Raw genomic sequence first — 25005 nt, forward strand, 5'->3', positions numbered from 1 at the left:
CTTATATCGAGTTAAGGTCCATTGCGCTCTCTTATTGAATGATGGTAATGAGACCAATTCCTTCTCCACCAATGTCATTCCTGAGGTCATTTAAATGACCCCACATACATACCTTTTTTGGATTAGGAAATTGATATTAATATTCCACCTGAAAGTGGAATGGAACAGAGTCTAGAGTTCAAACAGAGAAAGATTCATATTCCCCTGGAATCTTAATATTCCCACAAGGAGAAGACATGGCACAAATCATGGAACAGCGGAGAGGAAGCGGCCATCTGTGAAGGGGCCATCTGTGCAGTCGACCAAGCTGATTTAGCTCTGGTGATCATTGGGGTTAGAGACACATAATTGGAATAGAACGTTTGCTTTATTTGGGCAGTAGGGTTAATTATTCTATATATTAAATAGTAACCTAATACCTGTTAGACTTAATGCTTACTTTGATGCCAAGAAGCTACTTGTTCACAAAAATAATCTATCTAAAGTCAGAATAGGAAGAACTGTAAAAAAAAGAGAGAGAACCATAAAATACCATAGAGCAAGATCTTGACTCTCTCTTCACAGAGTTTAAGCTCATCTCCAGGGCTGTTTATCAAGAGTTTATTGTAAGGCTCCAGCTAACAATTTTGATTTTATCAGACAAGTTTAGAGCAGCATAGGGCAAGATCTTGGCCCCTAAGTAGTCAAGACAAATATTTTCCAGTCCCCTCAATATTTACTGAGCATTTATACATATGTAATCTCATTTAACACTCATATCAGCCCTATCAGGTATGTATTATTTTCCCTATCTCAGAAATGAAGAAAATGAGACTTCAAAGTTTAAACAATCACAAAATTATCCTAGAAAGTATAGTGAAAGAGTTAGGACTTGAACCCAGGCCTATCTCCCTTCAAAACACAAGCTGAAAATTAAGTTCTGTTTCTGAAGTTAATTTATGAAGGAAATGAGATGGGGCACACCTGCCTGGCCAGGCTGCTTCACTTCTTGAGCCCTGAAGCTTGAACAGTTGATTGGGGATCTGTTTTTAGAGAAATACCCAGTTTCTCATGATTTTTGATATCTGAGTGGCAATTGTCAGGGATAACATTTTAGTTAGTGGGGCTAATGATATGCAGTGAAAAGTCCAAAAAGCCAGCAGAATGGGGAAATTGAGGAGAAGCCAAGTGTCTGAAGAATACATAATCTAGACATCATCTAGTTTAGAAAGAAAGATGATCATATCTCCCGTTGTTTAGAGGGCAGCATGTGGAAACAGATTCCTCATTAATGGAAAATTTATGCCAGGAAACAGCTGAATTTCTAGGCACAGGACTGCTTATATGTTTTTCACAGGGACTTTAATGATATTTCCATAACTACTCTGTAACTCCCCATACTCTAATCTGAGAGAAAAGACAGGAAACCCAGTTTTAACAGAATTCTAGGTATGAGAAGAAGAAAGGAAACAAACATCTCTGTTTTGTTTTATTGTTTCAGGGCAAAGCCTTCTGCCAATCCAGGAGGGAATCAGGACCAAGACCTAGTGAACTTAAAAATATTATAAGCTTTATTGGTAATTTAGGGATTTGGGGCAGAAAGGTGAGTGGACCAGACCTCCTTCCTCTGAGACTTGATGAGAAAGATCTGTTGTTTGGGTGCTTGGCTTAGCCTAGTGATTTAACAACAAATAAAAGGGAAGGAAAAGGTCCCTAAGGAAGGCAATATAAGATTTGCAGAAGAGACTGAGTTTATAAGACTAGCCTCTGGGGCACCAAAAACTCCTATGCATGTTTACCCTCAAACACTCATGTCAAGCCAGAGCTTTGTGAAGAGTACACAACACCTGTAGGTCAAAACTACAGAATAATTAAACCATGAAGGAAATGATACAATAATCAATTTAACAAAAATGTCATTCATTCATTAAGCAAATATTTATTGAGTGCTATTCTGGTTTTTCTAAAACCATAATGTTTATCAGAATTTCTTTTCCTAGCCAATCCCCTATCATGCAAGGACTGCCTATTATCAACCTCCCCAAACCTGAAATTCTGGGATTGGCTATTTTATTTCTGGTTTTTTTTTGGGTATATCAGTTATGATGCTCTTGGCAGCAAATAACAGAAAACCCAGCTCAAACTGACTTAAACAATCAAGAAGTATATCAGTTTCCTATTGCTGTTATAACAAATTACTATAAACCTGGCTTAAAGCAACAAAAATTTATTATCTTACACTTCTAGATGTCAGACTTTATGTGAGCACAAGAGGGTGGAAGTACATTTGTGATTTTTTGGGGGGAAGTCTCAGTTTCCCACTACTCAAACAGAGTTAAAGATTGCTATACAAACATTCTTGGCAGAGGGAATAGGGTGATTCCAGTGTTTAAAATTTATATTGACATACATATTTATGTACAAGATCATATAAACAAAACCATGTATAATGTACTTTGGGGTGGTTTCATATACTTTCAAGGGTAGTTTTGACTATATGGGTTTAAACCTTATATTGTTGCCTTAAAACTGAATCCCATATCATCTTCCTTACCCCATCCTGGTACCATAAATGACTATCCTAGGACAGGAGTGGCAGTTATTCAGCTGGAAAAGTAGGAAGAGGGAAGAAATTGTTAGATAATGGAGTTATTAAAGAGCATGACAAATTTGGGGAACAACCAGTCAGAAGTTCAGGAATGCTCTGAGAGACTGTACAGTATAAAGAGGCAGAAGATGCAGTCAGACCAGTCAGTTGGAGTCAGATTATTAAAGACAATTCCAAGAAATTAGACCTTTAAATGGAAGAAAATGGAAACCACTGAAGAAGAATAAGTAAATGACATTATCAGATTTGCATTCTGGAAAAGTCATTTATTGGCCAGGTTGCGAATACTCTGGAGCAATAGAGACAGGGCCTCCTAGAGGTCTGGAGAAGATCAGTCCAGTTCCATGTTGTAAAGACTTTTAGTATAAAAATGAATGCATAAATGACAGAACAAGTCACAAACAAGTATGAATTATCCTAGATGACTATGTTTAACAAATTAACGCTCTTAACACATAAACACAATTACTATTTGTATGATCTCATTTACAGAAGTCATAAATCTAAGTAGGAAGTCTAGGTCACCCTTCCATCTCCAGCATGGTTTTATTTCCAGACTGCATCACATCCTAAAACCTTGAGCAAATAATGTAATCTCTGTGAATCTTCCTGACTATGGGAGAATTAATAACTACTTATAAGGACTGAGTAAGATAACATGTGCAAAGTACCTGGCATCCCTGGGTACTCAGCAAATGTTAACATTTCTTCACAGTCATTGTAAGAATGAGCGTGGGTCCATGCACACTCATATAGGAGCACACATGTACACAAACTCAGGCACTCACATTCTGATATACTGCTCTGTAGACAAGGTTGGAAGCAGATAGTATCAACCAGGCCCTCCCTGTGCCTACCCCTGCTTTTTTGCTGAACCCTCATCACTGAAGAGAATGTATCCTCTACCTCAGGAACCACTAAAGCCTTCTGTCTTCATATGCACCTCCATTCACCCTCTCCCAAGAGTGTTTGCATAGCAATCTTTAGCTTGTATTGTAGAACTGAAGAATGTCCATTACCATGTTAAGGAGAAATCACATCTATGTAAGTCTAAATCAGAAATCCGTCAGAAGTAAGGGGGACTTTCTCATTGCTACTGAGGTTACATGAAGATACCTATCCTCAAGAGTTTTCAGGGTCCCTACTCTTTTCTGTTGCTCAAAGATGACTCCCTTTGGGCTCAGTGTTTTTGTCTGGGGCACAGAGACCTGTAACTCACAGTAACAATTCCCTAGCTGAGCAACAGCAATAACTCATAGTGCTGCAACAGGCTTCCTGGGTTCCCGTTAACTTTGCAGAGCCAAGTCATTGAGTTGACATAAGATTTGGCACTTAGAGCTCTGCTTCATAATCAGGGTGATTTCAGAACATAGCATCAGCTAAATAGTTCCCTGGGCCTGAGCCAACCTTCCAGGACTCCAGTTTCAAGACTCACCATTTGCAGAATCTTGTCACTTAAAATTCCTCAGGGATCATATGTTTTAAGAGCTAGTAAAGGCCTAGCTTGAACAGAAACTTTGGGGTTTTATTTATTTCACTGTGGTGAAAAGTCTCCATTTATCACCATTATGTGCTAATAAGAGTGCCTGTTTGTGCCCTGATTTTTTTCAAATCTCATACTAATGAAAGTGACTGAGGGTAGGGTGAAAATACAAACAGCACCCAGTTCCATTCATTTTTAGTTGCCCATTCGCCCTTAAGAAAAATATATTACTATTATTCTTTATATCCTTCTCAAACATGGAATCATAGGATTTTGTGGCTGAGAAAAGATTGTATTATGTCACTTATTCCATCCCCACATCTCTAAGTAAATCTTGGCTTAAAATCACCCCGTACAACTGAGTCATTTCTTGGTGACCCACTTCAGGGTTTAGCAATCTTTACTTCTAATAGTGTTTGCAATATTTCTATCCTAAATCTCCCCAGGTCAATTTAATATTTTGTTCTTTAGTCTTGAATAGTTAAATCGTCCATTGAATGTCCTCCCGTTGCTAACTGGTCATATTCTATCTCTGTAGATTCCCCCTGCCCCAGAGCTTTAATTCTTTTAAATGTCCCCCACAGGCTCTGTGTGCCAATCCTATAATTATCTCTGTCAATCTTAAAAGTCTCTCCAAATCATTCTTGTCTCTCATGAATTGAAATATGAACAAAAAAGAAATAAAGAAAATTTCAGAAAGATGAGAAACAGTGAGTTTAAAGGGACTTCCTCCATTTTTACTACTTATAACATTGATATTTTGAATAATAATTATTGCTTTTTTGTAGAAATCATATAATATATATCCACAGTAGAAAACTTAAAAAATAGAGAAGAGGATAAAGAAGGAAAATTAAAATCTCCTCTAATTTGACCATGTAGTCCCAAGGGTTAGGATTTTCCTTACATACATATATGCATGAGTATATGTGCATTTCCTCAAATCGGAATCATACTATATTTGTACTTTTGTGTCTTATTTTGTTCAGGTAACAATATTTCACAGGCATTTTCCATATCTTTTTATACTCTTTCAAAATATGCTTCTTAAATTGCGGCATAATTCTCTACCACATGGATATTCCTTAGCTCATTTAATCATTCCCCAGTCATTGGACATTTAAGTGGCTTCTAATTTCACGCCATTTATAAATAATGCTGCATGAATATATTTATACATAAATATTTGTCCACATTTCTGATCATATACAGATATCACTGTTTATACATAGTGCTGCTTTCCTGCCTCGCATATTCTGTGATTTATTCAGAATTTCAGATCTCTGGATAATTTTATACCAAATTCATATGTAGAATCTGGATGACAAATGAATAATACATGGCTTTCAATTCTTGAATAGCTCTCCTTCAACTAAAGGCTAAAGAAGGCAGACCTTCTAAGTCCTATCTTTTAAAAAATAATATATTTTTGTTAGAGAATTTGTGAGCTTACAAAATAATCATGCATCATGTGCAAAATTCCTTACATCACCCCTCCACCAACACCTTGCATTGTTGTGGAACATTTGTTACAGATTATGAAAGATCATCATTAAAATATTACTACTAACTATGGTCCATAGCTTACATTTGGTATATTTTCCCATACAATCCTTTATTACTAACACCATGTATTAGAATGTACATTTGTTAAAGTTCATGAAAGAACAATTTCATATTTGTACTGTTAGCAACAGTCCATGATCTACCACATGGTTCACTGTGTTATACAGTCCCATCTAAGCCCTATCTTTTTTTAAAATTTTATTTTATTTATTCATTTTTTTAAAAATATTACATTCAAAGAATATGAGGTCCCCATTCAACCCCACCGCCTCCACCCCACCACTCCCCCCACAATAACACTCTCCCCCATCATCATGACACATCCATTGCATCTGGTGAGTATATCTCTGGGCATCGCCGCACCCCATGGCCAGTGGTCCACACCATAGCCCACACTCTCCCACGTTCCATCCAGTGTAAGCACTATCTTTTGCCACTGCTTCCTGTGATTCAGACCTGCTTGTATTTACTTGCACACTCCATAGTGCATAATACCTCAGTGACTTTGGGTACTTTTTTCCCTCTGATTAGAAAGCCTTTCCCACATTTTATCACCTCCCTAATTCCTAAGCATTCCTTCAAGTTTCAGTTCATGTGTCATTTCCTTCAGGCCATCTTCCTTGAATCCCCAAGTTGAATTAAGTGCAACTCCAATGCTCACCCATAGCAACTTATGTGTTTCTAACACATTATATTGAAAAGTGCTTTTGTTTCTGCCTCTGAGACTAAACCATAAACACCCTGAGGACAGAGGCCATGTTTAATTCATCCTCCAAAGCTTAGTACATTTGGTAGATACTCAGTAAGTGTCTATCAAACTGAATTGAGGACCTTTTGTACCCATTCCTATGCTGGATGCTGATAACTCAGGGAAGAATTATTTAATGAAGGATCAAACTCATAATCTAGTAGAAGAGATTGACATATACAGAGTAAATATAATTCAGTGATACAAATTATTCTGGTTTGATGGAGGAAGTTGCAATTGATTCTGCTTGTAGCTGGGAAGCGGCCTGGTCTTTATGTTTCATGTTTACTGCTTTGGAAGCCTAGGAATCATTAATAAGTCCAATGATTCTTAATCAGTTGGTATCTGTCTTCTTGAACGCAATATCATTTTAATTTTAGTGTAATTCGTACTGTTTTCCTTGAAGTTTCATCCCCATCGTCAACGAACTCGGGCACCATTTTGCCTCCCTAGAAATGTATTTTGGAATGTGGAACTAGCAGAAGAAAATACAAGTATCTTTGGACAGAAGGAGGTGCTTTAACATTTCTGTGAAATACTCCATAGCCTGTATTTCTCTTCTGACCCACCCCATAAGATGTAGATGGCTCAGTTGCGTGGGGCATATTGCTGCTTCCTCCTTCAGCATTATTGTAACCCCGATCACCAATAAAATGTCAATTAGCTCCACATGTGGCACACACACAAAAAAAACAACTACTGTTCAGAAAGAATGGCATGGAAAGACCAGAGTCTTTTGCCAGCTGGTTAATTGACAAGCAGGACTGTAGGAAACTGCAGGCAACTAGTAAGAGAGCATGAGTTGGAAGGTCTTCAGAGGGGTCACGCTTACGCACATCTCAACAGGATCCCAGAGAGAGCCAAAGTAGATACAACCCTAGGTACTGGTGCTCCTGGGGGCTACAGAGACACACAGATTCTATGGTCATGGCAGATGGCTCTGGAGTTCAGTACCTTGCCAGTCGGCCCGACTTTGGAATTTGTGCTCCTGGGTGTGATGGAGTTGGACTCAGATGTGACCTCTCTGCACATGCCTCTTCTGTCACTTTTACTGAAGTTGTGGTTGGCACTGGGGTTGGTGTATGCTCAGGAGACTTGAATCTCTGGACTGTCCATGTGCCAGCTCAGCCCTAAGCCTCAGCAGAGTTGCAAAACCTATGTTCCATTCATTGGACTTACCCAGGTCAGCTAACAGGGAGGTGGGGATGGTCAACCACCATACCAGGTAACCAAGAGAGTCTACAACTGCAAGCAGCATAATTGTATCCATCAACCATGTGGGATCTAAGCTCCGTCTCGATTTGGAGGTGGAGTGGACATCTCCATTCCAGGGTCCTCGGGATGGAGGAATAAAATGTGGATTAAAGTGAACTTACTGGTATTCTACTATAGAACTATTGTGACTCTATCAAAGAAGTAATTGTATCATTAATGTGAGACAGTGACCATGAGAGCTGCTGAGGGCAGGGAGCAGGAAGAAGAAGGTTGATATGGGGACATTTTTGGGACTTGGAGTTGTTCTGAATAATATTGCAGGGACAGATGCAGGATATTATATATCCTGCCATAACCCACTGAATGGACTGGGGGAGAGCATAAACTACAATGTAAACTATAATCCATGCAGTGTAGCAGTGCTCCAAAATGTATTCAAAAGCAATGAATGTGCCACACTGATAAAAGAGGTTGTTGATGTTGGAGGAGTGGGGAGGGGCAGTGGGGTATATGGGAACCACTTATATTTTTTAACGCAACATTTGGTGTGATCTATGTATCTTTAAAAAAAGACAATAAAAATTTTTGCTAAAATAAAAAAGAGAGCATTACAAAGGCATTCAGTATAGGGTCAGAAGTTTCAGAGGTCCTGAAAAGGTACGGAAAAGCCTATACCGAGCACATTCCCAGAGCTTCAGAATGGCAACTAAACCAAAGCAACCCTCTACCAATTGACTTTTCCTGGGAGAAGGCAGCAGCTGGAAAACAAGAGCAACAGAGGCTGTTACTGATCCAAAGGCCTTCTTGGTAGAGCCTAAGGGCTAACATTGAAGCAGGCAAAAACTGTTAGAAAGTGTATTGGTATGATGCGTTCAAGAGCTGTGGATGGACAGGGCCCTTAATCAAGAGCAGATGGACTAAGAGCCAACCAGATGATTAAGCTGACCCTAAATCTCCACATGAAGAACAGACTTCATTTTCCAATATGCTTTATTTTTTTCCTGACATTAATAGACTTTAATTCAAAATATTAGCATACACACCCACAAACGCAAACATAGTTTATATCAAGATGCCACATCAAATATGTTCTTTTTCCTAGTAAGTTTACTTTTGTAAGTAGGGAAATGCTCTGGTTCTCAGCTTTAAGAACATGGAGATGTTTTAGCACAAAGTAAAGAACAATTATATATTGTACAATGCATTCCTCTCTACTTTGGCAAATGTTACTCCTTAGTTATTGCCATGCCAACTTATGACACCAACCAATATTTTTTTTTGCCTTTTCCCACTATTCTTTTAACGTTGCTTTCAAAAAATATGAGGTCTCCATATACCCCCCATTCCCCTCACCCCACTCCTCCCACATCAACAACCTCTTTCATCATCGTGCGACATTCATTGCATTTGGTGAATACATTTTGGAGCACTGCTGCACCACATGGATAATGGTTTATATTGTAGTTTACACTCTCCCCCAGTCCACCCAGTGGGCCAAGGCAGGACATACAATGTCCAGCATCTGTCCCTGCAGTACCACCCAGGACAACTCCAAGTCATGAAAATGCCCCCACATTGTATCTCTTCTTCCGTCTCCCCACCCTCAGCAGCTACCATGGCCACTTTCTCCACATCAATGCTACAATTTCTTCCATTACTTATCACAATAGTTCCATTAGTAGAATATCAGTAACTCCACCCTAATTCATACTCTATTCCTCCATCCTATGGACTCTGGGATGGTTATGTCCACTCCACCTCTATATTGAGAGGGGGCTTAGATTCCACATGGGTGACAGATGCAATTCTCCTGCTTGCAGTTGTAGGTACTGTTGGCTCCCTGGTGTGGTGGTTGATATTTTATGTGATTGTAATCATGACCAGACTTCCCTGCTTATCTTAATAGTCAAAGAAAACTCCAGGTGTTACATAACATTGGAGCTGCTCCAATAAAAAAACTAGATGGCTATGGATGAGAGGGGATATTGAGTAAACTCCCCTATGGACTTGGGATATTTATTAAATAACCTCTTATTAAAAGTCTACCGTTTTCAGAACTTCTTTTAATGAAAAAATGAACTTCATCAAATTATTATCATATATTTAGAAAAAGTAAAATGTTATAATAGAAAAATAGAAACTATCAGACAATGCAAAAACAGTTGTATAATAATAGTTAATATTTACGTTTCATCTGTTAGACATCACATGTAAACACATATACGTATATGTGTGTGTATGTAGCATTTATGTAATCTCAGTATCTTTTTAAAAAATTAGAAAGTATATTATAAAAACTGTTTAGGAATGATACCACTGTTGAACAATAGGAATTATATACATATACATATATGTGTATCTAATATCCTTTAAACTCCCTGTAGCACTCTGGAATGGCTGAATCCTGTGAAACAGGTGAAATTATAACTATAATTTTTATACAGCCAGTCCCTGGCTTACAAATTAGATGTATTCCAAAGGCTCAATGCTTTGGGACTCAAAATACATTTTTTTTGTAGAAGTAATGTTATATATTAATTCTTAGGTTCCCAACCAGCCCATAAAACTCTGTTAATCCTTCAGGGTAGCTGAGTTTTAAGACATAGTATCAGTCAAAATTCTGAGTCCCGATTGCTGTGAGTCATGTAATATAGACGGAAAGAGGGGAAGGAGAAGAAAGAAGAGAATTTCACACCTCTCCTATCTTAGAAATAGTCCTGGCCGACTTGAGGCAAATTTTCAAATATGACAAATTGTTTCTGAAGATTGCCCACATTCCTTTCTGCACCCTTCCCAGGTAGGGCTCTTGTGTCTTCAGGTTACCCTAAATCTCCCATCTTGAAATCTCCCTAAACTGCCCTAACATCTCCAGTCCCCTGGACTTTTTAATCCCCTGTACTCCCTTACTTTCCACAAAATTGCAATTTCCTCATAGAATTTATCCAAAACTTAGCTCATCCACCTCCGTACCAAACCTGTTTTGTTTACTGACTTTCCAGGCCCTGTCAAAAGACATACAATTCCTATTTGGTAAATTCAAAAGCCCAATGTTCTCTTTAATGTCCTTTTTCTGCACTTCATGCAGCTCATAAATCAAACTTCTTGCTGACTCATCTTCTGGAAAATCTTTGGATATTACCATTTTTGTTTTGGCTCTTATCACTGTAATGGTAATATGTCTGCACTTTGGGAAATAGTATTTATAACCTCTCTCAAGCTATAGCAGCAGCCTCCTCACTGGTTTCATTGACTACCTCCTCACTCCTCCCCTTGCTGTTGGATGAGCCATCCAAAAGTATAGCTTTAATCACCTCCTCTATCCTTCACCAATATCTACCATTGATTCTACCAACACCTATTAGCTACTTTTGTCATATTTACATCTCACAGCAAGTGAGATGAAGCCAATATCCTTATTTCCATTTAGAAATTAGGAAAAATTATTTGCTGGAGGTCACTGGCTTGTTCATGACACAGCCAGGATTTGAACTCAAGACTGTTCTCAAAGACCATGATTTTTTCACTCCCATACCTTCCAGTTTCATCCCAATACCTGAGGCTGGTGATCAAGGTCTCCTATGATCTGGATCCATTTAAATTTCCCATCCTGTCTCATACCACTCCTCTTTATATCCACTCTACTCCTTCCTAACCAGACTACTTCCTCCTTCCCCAAAATGCCCTATACTCTGCTGCTATTGTCTGTGCTTTTTTCCTGGGTGGTAAGTCCTTTCCTTGTCAAAGAAAGCCTTCCTTTCTACCTCTCCTTGCCATACTCCCACAAAAACACTCAAACACAAGCTGAAAGTTCCCTCCATTCTATGAATTACCACAACATACAGTATTGCCCTAGATTCTGTAGCACTTATCAATTATGTCCTATATTATAATCACTTGAGTCGGGATTATCACCCTAATTATGACTTTAAATCCCTGAAGACAAGTATACCCAAACTTTTTACCCTCAATCCTTGCAAATGGAAGTGTCTACAGTAGACATTTAGTTAAGGTTTGAGGAATGAGTAGTCAGTGGAAATTAAGATCGCAAAGGTAAAACTAGGCTGAATGTCACAATAAATAGTGCCTCTGTTTGATGAGAAAGCCCCAGGAGGATTTTAATCACAGGAAAGCCACTGCAACTGCTGTTCTTAGAGTGAGTAATGGAGCATCAAAATAAAGTTTAGAAGAGAGGAGAGTTGGGTTGGGTGAAAGTGTCAGCACTGTTATGTATTAGCTCTGTGACTTTGGGAAAGTCATTCTTTTTCGTAATGGCTTTATTTAACTTTTTAAATATCATACACACAGGCACATACATAAACAGTAAGTGTACAGCAAAAAATGTGAACATACAAAACAAACATATATATCATCACACAGGGCTCCCAAACATCACCCCACCACAAACACCTTGAATTTTCGTGGAATATTTGATACAAATCATGAACTAATAATAATACATATCTTACATTTTATGTATTGGCTGCCAACCTACCTGATTATTAGTATTATATATTTGTTCTCATTCATGAGACAACATTCTCATATTTGTTCTGTTAACCCCACACTTCTTCCACCACTGGATTTCCTGTGTTATACAGTCCCATGCTTGTACAATTCTTTCAAAGTGCCACTCAGTGGCATTCACATTCATCACAGAGTTATGCTGTCATCATCTCAGTCAATTTTAGAACATTTTTGTTACTCCAAAAGGAAATTTCCCATCCTCCTTATACCCCCCTATTTTTGTCCCTTAGAATTGTACCAGCTTTATTGAGATAAAATTTATATGCCATAAAATGACCATTTTAAAGTGTACAATCAGTGGTTTTTACTAATTTCACAATGCTGTGCAATTATCACCACTAATTCTAGAACATTTCACATTACCCCTAAATGAAATCCTGTATTAATTAGCAATCACTCCCCTTTTCCCTTGGAACCTTCAGCCCTTGGCAACCAATAATTTGCTCTTTGTCTCTATAGATTTGCTTATTCTGGACATTTCATATGAATGGAATCACACAATAGATGATCTTCAGTGACTAGTTTCTTTTGCTTAAAATAATATTTTCAGATCTCATCCATGTTGTAGCATGTATGGTTATTTCATTGTATAGGTATACTATGTATTGTTTAGCCATTCATCATTTGATGGACATTTGGCTTGTTTCCCCTTTTTGGCTATTATGAAAAATTCTACTATGAATATTCATATGTTTATCTTTTTGGGGAATTGCCAAACTGCTTTCCAAAATGGCTTCTCCATTTTACATTTCTACCAGCAATGTGTGAGGGCTCCTATTTTTCTATATCCTTGTCAACAGTTATAATCTATCTTTTTTATTACAGACTTCTTATTAGGTGTGAAATGGTAGCTCATTATGTGTGTGTATTTAAAATTTTTTATTGTAGCAACATATATACAACACAAATTTTCCCATTTTAACTACTTTCATGAATACAATTCAATAATATTAATTACCTTCACAATATTGTGCTACCTTCACCATTACCCATTGCCAAAACTTTTTTATCACCCATTTCTATTTGAATTTCCCTGATGACTAGTGATGCAGAACATTTTTTCATTTGCTTATTAGCTATATGTACATTTTTTTCAGTAAGATGTCTATTCTGATCCTTTGCTCATATTAAAATCATGTTCTTTATCTTTTTATTGTTGAATTATAATTTTTATTTGTATCTTCTGGATACAAGTCCCCTATCAAACACATGATTTGAAAATAAGTTCTCCCATTAGTTGGGCCTTTTCACTTTCTTTATGGTATCCTTTGAAGCACAAAGAATTTAATTTTGATGAAGCCCTGTTTATCTATTTTTCTTTTGGTTGCTTTTGAAGATTTATACCTATGTTTTCATGTAAGTGTTCTATAGTTTTACCTCTTATGATTAGATCTTTGGTTCATTTTGAGTTAATTTTTATGCATAGTGAGAACAGGGGGTGGAAGTAACTTCATTCTTTGGCATATGGGTATCCAGTTGTCCCAAAACCATTTGTTGAAAAGACTATTCTTTATCCATTGAATTGTCTTTGCATCATTGTTGAAAACCAAATGACCAAAAAATGTAAGGGTTTATTTCTGGATTTTTAATTCTATATCATTGATATATATGCTAGCCTTATGCCAGACTACATTGTCTTGATCACCACTGTTTGTAGTAAATTTTGAAGTTGGGAAATATTAGTCCTTCAACTGATTTTTCAAGTCTATTTTGCTATTCTCATTTCATAGCATTTTCACATGAATTTGTCACTTTCTGCCCCAAAAAGACAGCTAGGATTTTGATAGGGATTGCATTAAGTATGTAGACTGGGAAGCGCTGCCTTCTTAACAATACTAAATCTTCCAATCCATGAACATGGAATGTTGGGGAAAATCATTTAAATTCTCTGAGTCTCATCTTCTTTATTTCTAAAAATAAGAGTAATATCCATTCTCTCTACCTCACAGGGTTGTATTGTATGAGAAAATGCTTCTTAAAGTAGAAAATGCAACAAAAATAAGGGAGTCTTTATGACAGCATTCTAGGAATCAATATAAAACCTCTGGAGGTGGCAACTCTGGAAGCATAAAACATCAGTTATTGTTTGTTTTAAAATCAGTTGCATTTTTTCTAGTCGTATTTTCTGCTTCAAAAGTGCCTACTTTGTGGTGTGTGCCGTAGTAGGTCCGTGGAACAGTGCTAAAGAGTACAAGCCTAGAGCCAAACTACCTGCTTTCAATTCCTAGATATACCTCCCCATTTGACCATAGGCAAGTTACTTGAACTCTCTGCCACACAATTTCCTCATTTGTAAAGTGGGGGTATTAAAAATACCTACTATATATGTTGTCATGGAAATGAATTTAATTAATTCATATAAAGTTCTTAGAAATGTGCCTGACACATACTCAGCACTCAATACTTGTCAACCTTCATCACAGCATCACACAGAAGAAGTATCTGAGGGCCCTACTCCAAGTAACATTTATAATCAAATACATAAAACTGCTTTCAACACATTGGTTTGCTGGAGTAAGTACCCTCTATGAAGAAACTAGAGTGGAATGGAGATTCTCACAAAATAAAGGGATGAGTACCATTTCCCTGGTGGACATATGAATAAATAATTGCTTTTAAAATACATTCAACATTGTTTAAAGCCTGTTTTAGTTGGTTAAACTGAAAACATATAGATTGCTTGGGGTAACTGTTTTGTGGGAAATCAGTGCAAAGATATTGCATCATTTTTTCCCTTAGAAGTCTATTTCTCTCTTTTCCTAGGTTTAGTTTATTAGACACTGCTAGGGGAGAGAGTCAGAACTGTATATGCACATCCATGCTGTGCCTGTCTCTAGTGCCCTCAGACATCGTCTGATCCCCCAAGGCATATGATTTTAAGGTTATGTTGGTTTGATTGCTGGTAAAGCACTCTGCCTGCTGCCAGTCTTTTCAAAGCTTGAGCTCAGGGAAATCATTACTGAAGCTATTGCAGTAAGGAGCAGACTGGGAATCAGGGCACCCAATCCCATGACAACAGCCCAAAAAATACTAGGAGCAATCTCTCTTATAATCAGAGGATCAAGGGGCTTGCAGGGGTCCTCAAAATCCCCCTCATATAGACCTCTAGGAAGGTCTATAGTGAAACAATTTAAAACAAATTGATATGTACACCTCATCTCACACTCTTCTCTGTTCAGTTTGTTTCCTCACTCAGAGGAGAGAGACTTTAGGACACTTTAGATGTTAAATTGAGTTTAGGGGATACAACCCTAGGTAAGAAATCTTCCCTCCTCAATTCCCTTATTCCCCAGCATGGAAAACCTAAGAAACAAAAGGGTATGGAAGAAAAAGCCAAATAGCAACAGATCCCTTGTGTCATCTGGGCAAAGGGTTGCTTAGCAGAGCAACCTGGGTATTGGATGTGGGCACAGTCATAGGGAAGCAGTACAATAAGTCAAAGTAAGTCAAAGGCAAGAAAAACTAGAAGTAGCATTGTAGCCCTAATTTAAAGGAAAGCTCTGATGCTCTTATGAATATTTGAGACATTCTGATGAAATAATTCCTTCTCTTCGCTGCTGACAATAATTAAAAGTAAATTTTGCAACCAACAACTGTTAAAAGTAAAAAATCCAAAGCACTGGCATTTATATTTATCCATGTCATTACCTCTACCAGAGAACGTTATTTCTTCATGTGGCTTCTATACATCATCTAGTGTACTTCCCTTTCAATCTAGAGAACCTCCCTTTAGCATTTTTTGTAAATCTGGTCTCATAGTGACAAACCCTCTCAGCTTTTATTGATAAGGGAATGTCTTATTCTCTCCCTCATTTCGAAAGACAGTTTAGCCAGATATAGAATTATTGACTGATACTTTTTTTCCTTTCAGCACTTTAAATATGTCATTCTACTGCCTCCTTGCCTCCATGGATTCCAATGAGAAATCTGCACTTAATCTTACTGAGGTTCCCCTTGTATGTGACCCATTATTTCTCTCTTATACCTTTCAGAATTCTCTATATTTGGCATTAGATAGTTTAATAATGTCACAGTATGTATCTATTTTGGTTTATCCTGTTTGGAGATCATTGAGCATCTTAAATGTGTATGTAAAATTTGGGAAGTTTTCAGCCATTGTTTATTTGAATATTCTTTCTGCCTCTTTGTTCCTTCTCCTTCTGGTACTCCCATAACATTTACTTTGGTACACTTGATGGTGTCCCACAAGTTCCTCAGGCCTGGTTTACTTTTCATCATTCTTTTTTCTTTCTGCTCCTCAAACTGAAATTTCAATTGTCTTATCTTCACGTTTACTGATTCTTTCTCCTGCCAGCTCCAATCTACTATTGAATCCCTCTAGGGAATTCTTTTTATTTTAACTTTTAAAAAATTTTATTTTTAATTGTCTTTTTCTAAAGATACATAGATCACACAAAATGTTACCTTAAAAAATATAAGAGATTCCCATATAACCCACACCTCACACCATCCCACTCCTCCCACATCAACAACCTCTTTCATCAGTGTGGCACATTCATTGCATTTGGTGAATATATTTTGGAGCACTGCTGAACTGCATGGATTATAGTTTACACTGTAGTTTACACTCACCCACAGTACATTCAGTGGGTTATGGCAGGATATATAATGTCCAGCATCTGACCCCGCATTATCATTTAAAACAACTCCAAGTCCCAAAAGTGCCCCCACATCACATCTCTTCTTCCCTCTCCCTGCCCTCAGCAACTCTCATGGCCACTCTCTCAACATCAATGATACAATTTCTTTCATTGCTAGAGTTACAATAGTTCTATAGTAGACTACCAGTAAGTCCATTCTAATCCATATTTTATTCCTCTATCCTGTGGATCCTGGGATGGTGATGTCCATTCCACCTCTATATCGAGAGGGGACTTAGATCCCACATGGCTGATGGTTGTAATTCTCCTGCTTGTAATTGTACCTAGGGAGTTCTTGATTTCTGCTACTGGGGTCTTCAGCTCTGTTTGATTATTTTTCATAATTTCTATCTCCCTATTGATATGCTCTTTGTGTTCCTCTATTATTTTCCTGATTTCCTTTATTTTTTAAAATATTTATTTGTTTATTTCTCTCCTTCTTCCCCCACCCCGATTGTTTGTTCTCTGTGTCTATTGGCTGCGTCTTCTTTGTCTGCTTCTGTTGTTGTCAGTAGCACGGGAATCTGTGTTTCTTTTTGTTGCATCATCTTGTTATGTCAGCTTTCCGTGTGTGCGGCACCATTCCTGGGCAGGCTGTACTTTGTTTCACGCTAGGCAGCTCTCTTTATGGGGCATGCTCCTTGTGCATGGGGCTCCCCTACGCGGGGGACACCCCTGTGTGGCATGGCACTCCTTGTGCCCATCAGCACTGCACATGGGCCAGCTCCACACGGGTCAAGGAGGACCAGGGTTTGAACCGTGGGCCTCCCACGTGGTAGACGGATGCCCTAACCACTGGGCCAAGTCCGCCGCCTTCCTGATTTCCTTTAGTTCTTTGTTCATGTTTTCCATTAGCTCTTTGAGCATATTTAAGATGATTTTTTAACACTGTTTATTTGGAATGCCCCAGGTCTGTTCCTCCTCATTGGTGGTTTCTAATGCCTTAATCTTCTTTTCCTGGGCCATTGCTTCCTGTTTCTTTGTATGTTTTGTAATCTTTTGCTGGAAACTGACATTTTGATATTTTGATATGCTATTACTGGAATTTATACTCCGAGATCTTCATTCCTTAAGCTTGTATCCAACTTGTGTTATGACACAGTTTTCCTTGAATGCCAGGAGCTAGCATTCAAAAAGAGAAGAAAACTCCTTTCCTAGTTATTGCAGATTGGCCTGTGAAATTGCTTTCTTTCAGAGCTTAGCCATACAATGAGTTTAGAGAATAGCTCAAGGTGAAAACATAGGGTCCTCCTTGGTCCTTTCTGCACATGCTTCTTTTTGCGCATGTGCATACCACCCTAGAAATTCCCTAATTTACATGGATATCCCTGTCTCCTCTTCCCTAAGAAACAGTTCCCTCATAGTCCTTGGCACTGCACTCTATATCCCACAGCTAACAGTGCCTTGCCTCCAGCAGTAACGACTTGGCTGCTTTCCCACAACATTTAGTAGGAAAGCTCTGTGAGATGCCTCTATAAACTGGGCAAGTTCTGGGACAGCAAGCCTACAATAAATGTCCTGATTCAGTCTTTCAGTGTGTCACCAAAGAGGATGGCACAGATATATATGCTTCCAGTATGTGCAGAAAGGTTAATTCTGCTCCCTCTGGAAATAGGACCAGGGGCCCACACTAGGAGTGCAGATCAACTTTGTGCCGAGCCAGTGAGGGGATTATGGCAGGGCCAGCAATGATGTCATGCAGAAGTTTTCCTACCATTTTCAAGTTGCCTTTTTCTTGATTCAACTCTCTTCCTGTTACTGAACCTCTACATCTGTTTTCCAGTGGTAGGTGAGAGATGTTCCTTCCACTTGCTGGCTGCTCAGCAATTCTGAGAGAGACAAAGCCCTGGTATGTCTCACTCCACGACCTTGATCATGGCAGTTTCCAAAGACTGTTATGTACTGGTCAGAAGTTTGATATAAACCCCGAAAATTATTACCCTAGTTTCTTTTAACATATAGGATTGTGTTCTCTACCTTCTTACCCTCTTCTCAATTCTACTCTATAGTTGGTCTCTGTTTCATTCCTCTCCACTGAAAAGTTCTTCCATACCCCATTTTTAAAATTAGACTTCCATTCTCCCTGCCCATCATTAAAATTTGTGTTCCCTGTAGTACAGCTCTACTAAATAAGAGGTGGAAAACAATCTGATTGAACTAAGTCAGGCTAAGGTAGAATGACTGAAAGTGCTGGAACCATCTAAGAACTCTCTGTATTTTAAAAGAAGATCAGGTTCATCCAAATTAAATTTCTAGTCTTGGAAATATTTAAAAAGAAATTATTTCATTGTGAGAAGCTGCCTCTGGCACTGGTGTTGTATTGGCAATCTTGTTGCTAAGTGCTATTTTTAGATATTAACCCGGTTAAGTTTCCGTTTCCCCACCCTCGCTGTAGGAATTAAGTTTCTATCCTCATGCCACTCAGACGTTGTTTTGAAACGTCCGCGAAAAGACTTAGTGAGGTGGACCAATCAGATCTGTGGCGCGAAACCTCATTCATCCCTGCCTATAAAAACCCCTGATTGACCCTCAATAAACGAGACTTGATCAGAATCCTGTCTTGTCTCCATTCTTTGTGTCTCTTGTCCCTTTTCATTCCCACTCCCTCCCTCAGGTCTCGGTTCGACTGATCCGCGGGTCGGGTCATTTCATGAAGAATTTTATGCAAGGAAAATTTAGGGTGATAGGGTGTCTTCCTATTGCTTTCGGATCATATGCTACTTTGTCTAAACTGCTTTGGCTACATCCTAGCTGTAACGTCACCCATGGCAGGGAGTATGGTCACAACCTCAAAAAGCTCACCCACCCAAAGGCAAAAGATTTTAAAGCATTAAGTTTTAAAAGCAAGTGAGTATCAGAGCTTTTGAATTTATTTATGGTTCTCTGTAGAACTTCCCAGTTGGCGTCTCATTAGAGGAACTTTCCACCTACATAGCTGCCCAACCAAACCAATGATTGCACTATCCTTGGATTTCCTTGCTAAGAGTGCAGTAACAAAAGGGTGAATAAGAAGATAAGCCCCAAGATGGAGATTAAAATTTGAGATGATCTGACCTAATGGAGAAAGAGGAAGATCCTCTTGGTATCTGCCAACCTTAGCCAACTGGATAGGTGATGTCTTTCTTACCCTCTCAAATTAACAGTTGTTGAAATTTAGCATTGGGTTGACCCATTCACTTACTTTTGAGGTGGGCTTGCATTGTTCTACAAGTAAACATGCTGCAAAGAACTAGCAACAAATCTTGCAGCAGGATTCCACCCTGTGAAGCTGTAACTTGTTTGCATATATATGGCTCTGCTCAAACATTTGAAACATTCTTCATTCTAAACGTTCTCCCTTGGGATTTCCGTCCTATCACCAGCATCCACACACAAAGACACACTATGCATTTTGCAGAGGTGATAACGATATCTACTGCTAAGTAGCACCATTCATCTAAATGACACCACAGTCAAATTAAGACCTAAGCGAAAGGGAAAATTAATGAACTGAAAGATGGCAAAACTTACAAAGCAGCCTGCCTAAAATCTTTGAAAAGATCTTTTCTGATGGATTTAGCTGCTTCATATCTATAAAGAAGCAGTGATGTGTACTGTTTATTAATAATTGTTGTTTATATCTCTTCATTGACACCTACCTTGTTCTCTAACCTGCTCAGAATACCTACTCAATTGTTTCTCAACTATGGCTGTGGATTAGTATTAGCCAAGGAATGTTTTGAAAAATCTAGAAATCATAGTCCCACTCCAGAGCTACTGAACAAGAGTCCCTGGCAGTGCAGTGATGCTCAGAGATGTACTTACCAGGTGCAATGGATGTGTCACGATGATGGGAGAGAGTGTTGCTGTGGGGGGAGTGGGGGGTGGGGGCGGGGGGGTTGAATGGGACCTCATATTTTTTTAATGTAACTTTAAAAAAATAAATAAATAATTAAAAAAATAAAAGAGTCCCTGGCAATGGGACAAAAGTATTTGAATTTTTTTAACTTTTCCAAGCAATTTTTGAGGCATCGCCAAGGTTGAAAACCACCAATTTTTCCTTGTAAGGACTAATTTAGTCTTTATAACAATTCTATGAGGTATGTATTATTGCCCCCATTTTATAGATGAGGACAAGGAAACTCATAAAGGTTCAATGCCAGGCTTTTAAGACAGATACCACATAATGGGTTGTGTTAAACAATGGGAATTTATTGTCACCTGGTTTTGGAGGCTAGAAGACTTGCTTCTCCCTTGGGTTTTAGCATTCTAGTTCTGGCTTGCCACAACATTGGATTTCCTTGACTTGAAAATTTTCCCTCCATCACCTGGTGATGTCCTCTCCTTTCTTCCTGCTCTTCTGGTTTCACCTAACCTCTAACTTCTGGCTCCTCCCTGTGGCTTTCTTTTTATTAGACCCTCTGTAATCCATATTAAGGCCCTTTCTGGTGCAGTTCACCAAAGCTTACCTAAAAACCTTCATAATATCCTATTTACAATTGGATCACATATATGGGATGTGGATTAAGAGTTAGAACAGGGAAGAGGATTTGGCCCAATGGATTGGGCATCTGCCTATCATGTGGGAGGACCAAGGTTCAAACCCAGGGCCTCCTGATCCATGTGATGAGATGTCCCACACGCAGTGCTGGTGTGTGCAAGGAGTGCCATACCACACAAGGGTGTGCCCCATGCGCAAGGAGTGCACCCCAAAAGGAGAGCCGCCCAGTGCAAAATAATTTCAGCCTGCCCAGGAATGGTGCTGCATACACGGAGAGCTGACACAGCAAGATGACAGAACAAAACAAGACACAGATTCTGGGTACCACTGACAAGAATACAAGCAGACACAGAACACACAGCGAATGGACACAGAGAGCAGACAACTGGGAGGTGGGGTGGGGAAAGGGAGAGAAATAGATAAAAAATAAATCTTTTAAAAAAGAATTAGAACACATCTAAACTGGGGTACATAATTCAACCTACCACAGTCACACAGCTAGAAAATTGCTAAGCTAAGATTCGAAACCAGGACCAAGGTTCAAAAGGACATGGTCTTTTTACTCCATCAGATTAATGAGTTGTGCACACTTTTTCACAGTGCCTAGAATAGTTAATGCTTGTTTTAGTTTGCTAGGCTGCAGAAAGCAGATAACATAAAATGGGTTGACTTTAACAATGGGAATTTATTAGTTTACAAGCTTAAAGTTTTGAGGTCATGAGAGTGTCCAAATTAAGGCATCATCAAGATGATGATTTCTGCTGCTGGTGATCCTCGGATTCTCTGCCACATGGCAAGGCATGTGGTAGCATCTGCTGGTCTCTCCCTTCTCTTCCAGGTATTAGTGATTTCAACTTCTTGCTTTCATAGCTTTCTCTTTCTTTTTCTCTGTATTCATCTGATTTATTAGGACTCCAGTAAGAGAATAAAGATCCACCCTGGGCTATGCCTTAACTGAAGTAATCTCATCAAAAGGTCTTATATATGTTTAAACCCACAGGAATGGATTAAATTTAAGAACATGATTTTCTTGGGTACCTAGAGTTCCAAACCACCACAGTGCTCTAATAATCTTAATCCTTCTATTGGTCTTTAATTCTATCATATTGATAGGTTTGGTTGTTTGTTTTTTACTTTTTCATATCTAGCCATCATTTTATTGGGCAGAAAAGATGGAAACAAATGTGGATACTAAGTAATTTCATATTCTCCCTATAATTATTAACATTATTACACTATTAATTATAATCCACAGACATATACTTCCTTATTTTTTGCTTTTTGCTTAACAATGACAACACACTGAAGCTGTTTTGGTAGGCATATTGTTTTTAATAATTTTTGAAGTCCTTAAGTCATTGCTGTTTTTTGTTTTCCTGTCTCTGATATTTCAGGATGATTCTACTGGTTTATCTTTGGACCAGTATCCTCTAATTAACCTTTCATTATGTATATTATAATTATCTGCATATGTATAGATTTTATGTACACAAGTCACAGATATTTCATTATTATAAGTCATAAAATACATTTTGATGGAAGGAATTTTAGAGGTCTTATTTGTTCCAATGGTTTTCAAACTTTTTCTAGCCACAGAACCCTTTCTCCAAGCAAAATTTTATCCAGAATTTTGATACACAGTGCTTGCTTTGACAGCACATATGCTAAAATTGGAACAACACAGAGAAGATTAGCATGGCCGCTGCGCAAGGATGACAGAATTGTGATATATAAAACAGACATTAGCAGAGCCTGCTAGAGCAAGAAAAGAGAACTGCCTCCTCTTCTCTTTGGACCTTGAAGCCCCTGAGTGGCACAATTTGAAAAACATGGATCTAGTGAAGTACATAGAAATAAATGGACTTGTCTAAGATAACACAACATGTAGTAAATCAAGAACTGAAATTTAGATCTTCTAAATTCAAGTCCAGTGCTTTTTCTAATACACAATACGATGAAGATGGAAACTAGCATCATGTCCAGAAAGTTCTGTAGAAAACCCAGTCACAGCAGAGAATAATAATAATATTAACTATTAACATATGTTGAGCACTTACTATATGCCAAGAACTGCTACTCCTTTACTTCTGGCTGTACTCTGTTTTAGAGTGCCTTCACCTGAATTAAAGTACTGTATCTGTTTTATTCACATGTCTGAGTATCTCTTGAACACATCCATCATCTTTTCCTCTTCACCTCTATTTCTAGTGCTTTTATTCAGAAGCTCATTATCTCTTTTTTAAAAACAGCTTTATTGAGGAATAATTTGCAAGCCATAAAGTTCACCCTTTAAATAGTGCACTATTCAATGGTTTCTAGCATATGCAGAGTTTTGCAACCATTACCCCTATCTAATTAGGACATTTTTATTACCCCAAAAAGAAACCCTGCACTCATTAAGCAATCATTCCTCATTCCCTCCTCTCCCTTACCCATGGCAAACATCAATCTGTGTTATGTTTTTATGGATTTATCTATTCGGGATGTTTCATATAAATAGAATCATACACTATGTGGTCTTTTGTGACTGACTTCTTTCACTTAGAATAGTGTTTTCAAGATTATCCACAGCATAAATCATTACTTCATTCCATTTTTTAAAAAATTATTTATTTATGTGTTTGTTTATTTATTTATTTATTTATTTCTCTCTCCTCCCCCCCACCCCAGTTGTCTGTTCTCTGTGTCTATTTGCTGTGTCTTCTTTGTCCGCTTCTGTTGTTGGCGGCGGCATGGGAATCTGTGTTTCTTTTTCTTTTTTTTTTTTAAAGATTTATTTATTTATTTATTTATTTATTTATTTCTCTCCCCTCCCCACCCACCCCGGTTGTCTGTTCTCTGTGTCGATTTGCTGCATCTTCTTTGTCCGCTTCTGTTGTTGTCAGCAGCACGGGAATCTGTGTTTCTTTTTGTTGCGTCATCTTGCTGTGTCAGCTCTCCATGTGTGTGGCACCATTCCTGGGCAGGCTGCACTTTCTTTCGCACTGGGCAGCTCTCCTTACGGGGCGCACTCCTTGTGTGTGGGGCTCCCCTACGCGGGGGACACCCCTGCGTGGCAGGGCACTCCTTGCGCACATCAGCACTGCATATGAGCCAGCTCCACATGGGTCAAGGAGGCCCAGGGTTTGAACCGCGGACCTCCCATGTGGTAGACGGACACCCTATCCCCTGGGCCAAGTCCGCCACCTTCATTCTTTTCTATTGCCAAGAATATTCCATTGTAAGAATGTACCACTTTCTTTAATCTATTCATCAGTTGATGGATTCCTCATTATCTCTTGTTTATTTCTTAGAAGTCTTACTAGCGTTCTTACTTCCATCTTTCCTCCACTTTTCCCCTGCCATTTTTTATGAAAACACCAAGTCACCATCACTACCTCAGTAGTTCTCTATTCCAATCAGGGAATTGCAAACTGAACTGCCTCTAGAGGCAAGGCAGGTCATGCAAGACAAGATGTTGCAAAACGCAAGACAATTGTGAGTGGTTGGGAAGAGTGGTCAATTAAAGAGTGCAAGCCTTGCTTAAAGACATGTAAACCTGAATTTTTAGAGAACACTGTGCTCACCTAAAAATAATCAGGTGTTTCCCCCAAACCTGTTCTACAGTAGAACAGCTGCACCACTTAGCAAGGTTTTTATCATCATCTGACCAGTCTTAATTCCTAATTCCTCACCTTCTCCTCCCCTTCCTATTCCCTCTCATTCCATTCCAATCCACCCTCCAGCCACATAATGCTATTG

General features: G+C 38.6%; 1 non-coding gene across 1 annotated transcript; it reads left to right on the forward strand.

The window, feature by feature from the left end:
• The first annotated feature begins 22904 nt into the window (after nucleotides 1-22904).
• LOC111766974 (U6 spliceosomal RNA) lies at nucleotides 22905-23009 on the forward strand. The gene has a single exon (XR_002798882.1). It is a non-coding gene; the product is annotated as a U6 spliceosomal RNA (small nuclear RNA).
• Nucleotides 23010-25005: the final 1996 nt, after the last annotated feature.

Source organism: Dasypus novemcinctus, chromosome X, assembly GCF_030445035.2.
Source record: "Dasypus novemcinctus isolate mDasNov1 chromosome X, mDasNov1.1.hap2, whole genome shotgun sequence".
In the NCBI taxonomy this organism is placed as follows: Eukaryota; Metazoa; Chordata; class Mammalia; order Cingulata; family Dasypodidae; genus Dasypus; species Dasypus novemcinctus.